This window comes from Scylla paramamosain, chromosome 1, assembly GCF_035594125.1.
Source record: "Scylla paramamosain isolate STU-SP2022 chromosome 1, ASM3559412v1, whole genome shotgun sequence".
Taxonomy (NCBI): domain Eukaryota; kingdom Metazoa; phylum Arthropoda; class Malacostraca; order Decapoda; family Portunidae; genus Scylla; species Scylla paramamosain.
The window spans coordinates 31,499,772-31,509,719 of NC_087151.1; the positions used below are offsets into that span (position 1 = coordinate 31,499,772).

Here is a 9,948-nt window from a genome sequence, read left to right on the forward strand (position 1 = left end):
CCTAAGATTAGAACCACAAGCGGATGAACCAGACCCAAGAGTAGCAGTTTTGAAAGGGCTGGAGAAATATAGGCTCCCAATAATTGCCATTCTCAAAAAAAGAAAAGCAGTTCCTCTGTATATGGAAACCTTACTTGAACTCTATGACCACGATGAAAGTCAATGCGAGTAATGTCTAGTTCAATTTGTTCATTTCAGTAGCTGGTAGCAATTTAATATATGTATCTTTTCATCATTAGCAATGCATCTTTCACTTTTATAAGCCTAGTATTCATGAAACTATGCTGCATGCAAAAACCAAACATTGTATTATTATGACCTATCTAACTGTAATGCTTGCACCAATTTCTATAAAGGTACTAATTTAATTGTTAAATTCCTGCTCTTCTATCAAATTTTTGGCTGAGTGCTATGGCTAAATAATTGTTTGCTGCATAAGTGATGTTAAGGATTTTAATAGGTGTAAAGCATCTCTCTCTCTCTCTCTCTCTCTCTCTCTCTCTCTCTCTCTCTCTCTCTCTCTCTCTCTCTCTCTCTCTCTCTCTCTCTCTCTCTCTCGTAAAGAAAGACATTATTTCTAGTGTAAATAAACCCAATAGGCTGTCCAATTTGAAATTTAAAATGTAAATATCATCAATCTTTTTAGAAATGTTAGCTGCATCCTCTTCCCTTGCGGTCCAATAAGACAGGTCACTAATTTGTGTGGAGATAGAATTCTTGGAGTCACCTTTGCCGGCAGTAGCGCAAGTGCAAACAGTCTGATAAAGGTTTCTTCCATGGTTGTGATGAAATTCAGGACTTCTCACACTGTTTTGGTGGATATGATGAGAAGAATCGGGAGTTCAGAACATCAGTGCGTTATGTCGGGGCATGTAGGTTCGGCTGGGGTTTTCTTTCTTTCTTTCTTTTTTTTTTCCGATCAGTACTCATCATATTCTTACGAGGACTTGCTAGACAAAGCATTATTGCATTATGATATTACCCAAATAGTGTCTCAAGTAAAAAACATAACCGCATACTCGTACAAAAGATTTGCTGCTGTGACACAAACGACAAAAATCATTAGTATACTGGTCGTTCTGAGCATTCAATCAAAATGCTTGTCATTCATATAATTAGTAGAACCATCGAGGAGCTTTATTTTTGTTAATTCTTATGTGATAAAGCAATAATTACAGGAGAATTTTAAAAGATTGGTACTCAAATTAGTGGACTGTCCTATTGGATGTGACCATATCTTCACTTTTTCCTTACACAGTTAATTTTCTTTTGTTTATTTGATTTACTTATTATCATATTTATTTATATATTTATTTATTTGCACCAAATGCTTGCTTAGTTATATTGGGGTTACTTCACCTGCTTGGAGAAAGGAAAGACTCCATTTTTACTAAGGTTAAATTTCAGTACCTTTGATTTTAGAGTGGTGTGTATATATTGAAATTTCTGAATATATTATCACCTTAAGATATACATCTACATATAAATTTTATTTTAATGTCAAAATGTTATTAATGTTTACACTATTATTTCTTCCTTAAGGTACCAGAAGAAGAACTAAGAACAGGGCAGTCTAGTGTGTATTTGATGGTGCACCTGTAGCTGAACCAACATGTATTTCTATGGCTGTAGTCTCATTGGTAGCAGGGCTTTGTGTTTAATATTGAACACCCAAAAAATTGTGAACATTTCCTCCATTTCACAACATCCCATCTCTTAGGTATCAAGTATGACAAAGGTAACACTTCAAAAACAAGATCTCTACTTGTAAAACTCAATGAAGTAAAGACAGAATTGAGCTACAAAAATGCATAAATCTACTTCCAAATATATTCAACTCCACACATAATGCCTCTCTCTCTCTCTCTCTCTCTCTCTCTCTCTCTCTCTCTCTCTCTCTCTCTCTCTCTCTCTCTCTCTCTCTCTCTCTCTCTCTCTCTCTCTCTCTGTCACACACACACACACACACACACACACACACACACACACACACACACACACACTAGTCAATTACTAGTTAAAGATTAATCAGTGAAATAAATACATAACATTATGTTAATAAGTTTTCTAAAAGGAAAAGGAAATACTTGTACTTCTCCTTCCCCCCAACCCAGTATTCATGAAATCTTACTGAATTGTTCTTATGTTTTATATATATATATATATATATATATATATATATATATATATATATATATATATATATATATATATATATATATATATATATATATATATATATATATATATATATATATATATATATATATATATATATATATATATATATATATATATATATATATATATATAATGAATGGAGAGTAGACACTCTCTCTCTCTCTCTCTCTCTCTCTCTCTCTCTCTCTCTCTCTCTCTCTCTCTCTCTCTCTCTCTCTCTCTCTCTCTCTCTCTCTCTCCAAATTGGGAAGTATTCTTCATGTACATAACATTATAACATGGTACATAACATGTAACATATGATCCATATATTTTTTTTTTATATGCATTTTTTATCTTTTTTTTTTTTTATTTCTCTATGTTATTGCAAATGATACATGAAGCTTCTTTATTACTGTTCTGAGCATTTCTGTAGATTTGTTTAGTTAGTATATCCCATAGAAATACTCATTTTCTTTTTTTGTGTGGCTTTAAAGGATTAATGGTGACATATGGATATGATCTGGGTTAAAAGCTTGTACAAATAAGGTTAAATGTCTATTTTTGCACTGGTTGTTTCCCTAAGTTTCTTAAAAGTACTGTGATATAATGATTAGCAGTGGACTAATTAATTATTCTTTACAGGGTCTGTAACTCCTTACATTTAATTTATGTTAACTTTACTTACATATTTTTTCCTTTAGTTTATGAATGGGAGGAAGGTTTAATATTCATATCTTAAGAGATGCTTACTTTCTTTTCCACATTGCAAGTTTTAGTGATTAATACTCACAAATGTGTATTATTTACTTAATGGCTTGTCAAAACAGATTGTTTTGTGTTGCTTTTTTTTTTCTCATGCTAGGATGAAGTGTTAGTAATGGAGTTTATTTTTTACATCTGTTTTATATATCATTACAGTTTTGAGGGGAGCTTTCTGTTAAATGTTCATGTGAAAAGCATATTATACTATAGATGATAAAAATTATAGTGTTTATTTATTTTTTTTTTAATGCAATGAAATGGAGGGAACATTTAATTGTATATGAATATATTGAATTTATTACCTATTCTTTCCCTAACCTTGAGACAGCAGTAGCTAGCTGCTAGTATTAAAGGTACTAATGATTCATCATCTGCCTAAGAAAGACTAACTAATTAGTCATTTAATTGACTAACCTATGATCCACTTTACTAATGAGGTTAGTAGAAGCAGTGAACAGTACGAAGGCATTAGTCATATATATTTGAGTAAGACCATACTCAGGTTGAGTGCTCAGTTAGTCACAAATTGACTAACATTATGTTAGTCACTGTGACTAATGCTGCCACTCGTTCTAGACCCCATGAGTTTTACTAAGAAAAGTTAGTCAGCACGACTAACTTTGGTTTTGTGTGACATAAAGGTACTAGGCCTTGCTGGCGCGCGAGAGTGTAAGAAAGGCAGGAAAAGTGAGTGGCGAGTGTGTGGGGCGACACTGTACCCTCCCCACGGTTTTGGAGGACAAAGTGAAAGATGGAGGCGGAAGGAAGGGCCAGTGAGCTGCGTATGCTTGACCTCTGAGTGGACGTAGGGAAAAAAAAAATGACACGTTTCGGAAATAACTTGTATCATAAGGAGAGAACGTGCATCCCGTTAAGCAGCCGCGCATTGCAAGGCCACGAGAGTACGTGGTATGATCGCAAGTGACACGTTCGGAAATCAGCGTTTAATTGCGTGTGTCTTAATAGAAAAAAATAGCTGATTTCCAAATTATACATCAAAGTATGACCTCGTCTAGTTCAGGAGAGTCCTTCGTATAAATGCACTGGTGTGTGTGAGTGTTATTGCTAGTTACCTCTCTCTCTCTCTCTCTCTCTCTCTCTCTCTCTGTCAGTAGTTGCACAGGTCTTCAAGGGTATTTTTACGGTTTTAGTGACAGATTAACAACATTTCTACATTAATAACAGGAGAAACACCATTGAAAACCCTGATAATCATCTTTATACCTTTGAAAAACAGTCGTGAGGAGAGAGAGAGAGAGAGAGAGAGAGAGGGAGAGTAGGAGCATTTCAGTTGAGCCTATTCTGCCCTGGTTCGTGTTTGCTGCGGTGACACGGTGCCGCACTGAGTGAAGATTGCGTTCATAATCACTTATCGGGGGTGGAGTGGGGAAAGGAGAGTCAGGAAGTGAGGATATTTATATTATTTGACATATTATTTGATAGCATGTCAACTTTTGTGTGTGTGTGTGTGTGTGTGGGTGGGTGTTGGATCAGTGACAGGTGGCGCTGGGGAGTTACCACGGCGAGCGGCTGGCTGGCTGCAGTGTTTTGGTCAGCACTGGTCAATCTTGCCCTATACGCTCTATTAACCAGTGTTTCCGTCTTCCCGACACCTTCTTCCTGCACCAAGCACCGTCAAGCATCACCAGAGAGGCACGAGTACGTAAGGTGAGTCCAGCGGGGCCAGTCTCTCCTCAGTCAGCCTTACTGCCTTCACAACACCCTAATCCTCCCTGTAGTGTCTTGTATTCGTTTATTTAGGATTCATTATTCGTTATTTAGTTTTTTTAGGGGTTAATTATTTATATTTAGGTTTTGTTTACGTCTGAGTCTGGAAAGAGTTGGAAATTTATTCAAATACTTAATGTTCCCCAATATGTAAACAAGCCGTCAGCTGTGTTATTAGCCATTATTTGCCTCGTCTCTCACTTATTGTAAGCCTAACATATCACAAGATGGATCCACATGTCTAGCCTTCATATCCGCTGGTCAGATATATCCGTCATTGCCTGGTTTTGGTGTTATATAGGAATAAATAAGGCAACATGGCCGCCGGCTCCCTCACTGAGGTCGCCCCCGAGGGCCGCCATGATGGACTGGCACCTGTTCCGGCTTGTTGGTTCCAATATTTTTTTTTATTTTTCTGAATTAATTTATTTGGCTTGTATAGTAAGATTTTATGGTTTCTAAAAATATTTCGTTGCTTTTGAAGTGTTTTTCTTGCTTCAGTTAAGTAAATGTGCTGAATTTGGTGTTGTTTTTTATGTAAATAAGGGGCAGTTTGTACGGTGAAATTTACCCAGCCTGGTTTTTGGCTTTTTTATTTGAGGCTTTAATGAAGATTTTATTGCTTCAAAAAATCGTTTATGATTTTTAAAGTATGTTGCGTTTCTGTTGAGTTAAGTATGTGGAATTTGAATAGGCTTATTATCCCGTTGAAAGTGGTGATTTTGTCATTTTTTAGCTTCTTTATTTTTTTATTGTAGCTTGCAACTAAGTGTGCATTATTTTAAAAAATAGTTCAGATTTTTTAAAATGCTTTTTTACCAGTGTAAAGTGGAATAGGTGGACTTTTCAGTGTTTTTAATGGTGTCAAAATTTCCAACACTTTTTCCATATTTCGCATAATATTACTTTATAACTACTGAGACTGGAGGTGTTTTGATATTGTGAATAAAGTAATTGTCAAGTCAGAATATATAATGCATTCGAGCCTAGCTTCATTTTTTCTATGGGTCAATTTCAAAATTAAATACGTTACGTACGTATGGCAGCGGGGCGCCGGCACCTCGCCTGTGACGTCATCAAGGATTCGGGACTCGGTCTGCTCCAGTGTCTTCTCAATATTTACCGTAATTTCCAGTGTTTTCCAAGTGTTTCTAGCTGTTTCTAAAGTCAGGCGTGTAGATAGTTGTAGTAGAAGGAAGAAAATAAGAGAAATGAAAGAGGAGAAGGAAGAAACAAAAAGAAATGGAGGAGGAGGCAAAACAGGTAAACAATATTTAGCTTAGTTTCCCTTGCTGCGCTGCAGTTCTCTGTAATATTTGGTGTGTTTTGGGTGTTTTACGTGTTTAGGATGTATGTAGGAATATTGTGGGGTGTTTAGAGTGTGTTTTGGTGGTGTTTAGGTGTGTTTTGGGTGTATATTTGGTGTTATCGTTGTGTTTTGGGTGAATTTTGGGTGTTTTAAATGTTGTTTAGGATGTTTTTAGTTATATTGTAAGTGGTTTGAGTCGTGTGGGGTGTTTTGAGTATATTGTGGAATGTTTTTGTGTGTTATGGGTGTGTTTGGGGGTATATTGAGGTGTAGTAAGTTTGTTTTAGGTTTATTTTCTGTTTTAAGTGTTTCGGTGAGTTTGGGTAAGTGTGTCGGGTCTTTTGAGGTGTATTTGATTGTGTGCAAGTAGTTTTGGGTCTTTAAGGGTGTGTTTGTGGCGTGTTTGTGGTGTTGAGTGGTGCTTTAAGTGTGTTTTGGATGTTTTGATGTGTTTTGGGTGTGTTTGATGAGTTTTGGGGTGTTGTAGTGTATTTTGGGTGTTTTAAATCTTTTGAGTGTGTTTGGATGAGTTTTAAGTATATTGGGGTGCTTTGAGTGTGTTTTGGATAAATTCAGCGTGGTTGGGGTGGGTTATTTGGATATTTTTAGATGTTACGGGGTGTTTTGAGTGAATATTCAATATTTGGTTGTGTTTAGGTGAGTGTAGTGGGCATTTTGGGGTGTTGTGATGTGTTTTGGATGTTTTGAGTGTATTTTGAGTGTGTTTTGGTAAGTTTTGTTGCATGTAGGGATGTTGAGTGTTATATATATATATATATATATATATATATATATATATATATATATATATATATATATATATATATATATATATATATATATATATATATATATAATGGGAAGGCAATGAGAAGAGGGACAAAAAAAACATGGGATGCACCGTCTGTGTTCATACCGGGATCTGATGTCAGTTCTTGTGAAGGGCCAGAATGCATATTTCTGAAGTCTGGAAGGAGTTGTCCACCAGCCTGTATGGACACAAGGCTGTAGCTCCAAAACTAACTGTAGGATTCTCTCTAAAATAGTCTCATTGAGATTCTCGCACAAAATTACCTATTCGTAACTTAATCTAACCTAACCTAACCGCTACAAGAGTAAATGAGCCGAAACATTACCAGACTTCGGGAATATGCCTCCAGAGGGATACGGGTTAAGGTCGCTTCACACACATCAGTGCCGTATTCGTTCCGTGCTGTTCAGTGCTTCAGTGTCAGTAAAAAAAAATTCATCATTTTGGAATTCAGCAGAAGCATTTACACACGTCCGGTGAAGTACCGTGTTTTGACTGAAGTGATTGTTACGTCTCCGTTCCATGAAATGGAATATCGTTGTCACTGGTATTTTAAAAATTTTCACGGATGTCGGACAAGTGTTTGAAATAAAATAGAAGAAATTGAAATGGTGATAAATACTCATTTTAATTGATGTAATTAATCACATTGTACATTATACTTACCAGAACACACCACATCACACCACACCACATCATAACACACCACACCATACCACACCACACCACACATCACTGAGCAATGTCATCAAACAGTTTTTGGACATTCTTAAGTACTGGAAAATTTTTGTTTTATCATTAATTAATTCCTCGTACAGAGTAGCAAAATCTCCTTCAGTTTCTCTTTTTCTTCCACGTTTCATGTACCCACTTTTCTTTTCTTTATTTTTTGTTAAGAAAGCATCTTGCTCTTCATCAAGAATCATGACAATCATAGCCAACTCCACGTCTGAAAGGATATGTGTGCATAGACGTCACGAAAGCGACATGGATATCACTGACACTATACGATACTAATACAGCACTGATAGGTGTGAAACCACCTTTGAGCGTACTATTCAGATAGTGTACCCACTATCTGCCAATTTCACTGGGACAAAAGCACAATTAGGTGATTGTTAAGAAGAAGAACAATAATAATAATAATAATAATAATAATAATAATAATAATAATATAATAAAAGGAGTTAAGCCATCTATATAGTTAGCTAGATTGATATCATTATTATTGTTATCATCATTATTACATATCAAGGTATTGTGACATTATTATTAATAATAATATGTTATTATTATTATTATTATTATTATTATCATTATTATTATTATTATTATTATTATTGTTATTATCATTATCATTATCATATTTCAGCTATCCAACATCAGAACAGTATATGAATATGGCAAATGCTGTTTTGACATCATTTCCTGCCATCCTGAGAAACAGTGATCTCGAGGAGCATGAATTGCAGCTGCAATGGAAATTGCGCATCCAGCGCAAGTTTCAGAATTCAAGAAAGAGGCAGGATTCCAAAGTGACTGAGGTGACGTCAAGGAAAAAGAAGATCCCTTGCATAGCGCCAAAAGAGACTACGTGTCTACTGATGTATGGAGTAAAGGCTTACCTTCCACCAAGGCCCCATTCAGAAGATGATGAGTCATTAGAGAGACATAGACAGTGGCTTGCTCTACATTGGATGAAGAAAGATCCCGAGTTAGATAAGGTATGTGATATTTGTACGCTTGATTTATCTTTTTTATATTTCAGAGACTTCTTTACTGGTGTTGTTTAAAAATACCTCCTCTTATGTAAGCAATTTCAATGGTACTGGTGGATAGCCACTGAAAAATGATGCTTGTATATATATATATATATATATATATATATATATATATATATATATATATATATATATATACATATATATATATATATATGAGGGAGAGAGGGAGGCTGGCGGGACAGTCAACTTATGAAAACTAATTTTACTTTAATGATTTTCCTCAGGCTGAACGCCTCATGCAGTTGACACTCTCTGAGACACACAAAAAAATAATCAAGGGGAACATTCTTGTAGCAGAAATCCTGAATTTGCACCCATGGATTCAGACTTTTGATGGCATAAGTGTGTACACTTTATGGATTTTGCTACATATTGCTACTAATTGTCAACTTTATTTGTAGGGCTATAATGTATATAGCTATTTATATTTTATAGTAGGTAATTGATATTTAACTACTGGTACTTCCATTCTCCCTCTCAGGCTCAAAGGCCTCAGTGACGGGAGATAAGCACTCATAACAATTAGGTGATTGTTAAGAAGAAGAACAATAATAATAATAATAATAATAATAATAATAATAATAATAATAATAATATAATAAAAGGAGTTAAGCCATCTATATAGTTAGCTAGATTGATATCATTATTATTGTTATCATCATTATTACATATCAAGGTATTGTGACATTATTATTAATAATAATATGTTATTATTATTATTATTATTATTATTATTATTATTATTATTTTTATTATTATTGTTATTATTATTATCATTATCATATTTCAGCTATCCAACATCAGAACAGTATATGAATATGGCAAATGCTGTTTTGACATCATTTCCTGCCATCCTGAGAAACAGTGATCTCGAGGAGCATGAATTGCAGCTGCAATGGAAATTGCGCATCCAGCGCAAGTTTCAGAATTCAAGAAAGAGGCAGGATTCCAAAGTGACTGAGGTGACGTCAAGGAAAAAGAAGATCCCTTGCATAGCGCCAAAAGAGACTACGTGTCTACTGATGTATGGAGTAAAGGCTTACCTTCCACCAAGGCCCCATTCAGAAGATGATGAGTCATTAGAGAGACATAGACAGTGGCTTGCTCTACATTGGATGAAGAAAGATCCCGAGTTAGATAAGGTATGTGATATTTGTACGCTTGATTTATCTTTTTTATATTTCAGAGACTTCTTTACTGGTGTTGTTTAAAAATACCTCCTCTTATGTAAGCAATTTCAATGGTACTGGTGGATAGCCACTGAAAAATGATGCTTGTATATATATATATATATATATATATATATATATATATATATATATATATATATATATATATATATATATATATATATATATATATATATATATGAGGGAGAGAGGGAGGCTAGC

General features: G+C 34.9%; 1 long non-coding RNA gene across 1 annotated transcript; it reads left to right on the forward strand.

Annotated features, from left to right (window-relative positions):
• On the forward strand, nucleotides 1–1,828 carry LOC135100920 (uncharacterized). Its single transcript, XR_010268990.1, has 2 exons — nucleotides 1–1,395; nucleotides 1,543–1,828. It is a non-coding gene; the product is annotated as an uncharacterized LOC135100920 (long non-coding RNA).
• Nucleotides 1,829–9,948: the final 8,120 nt, after the last annotated feature.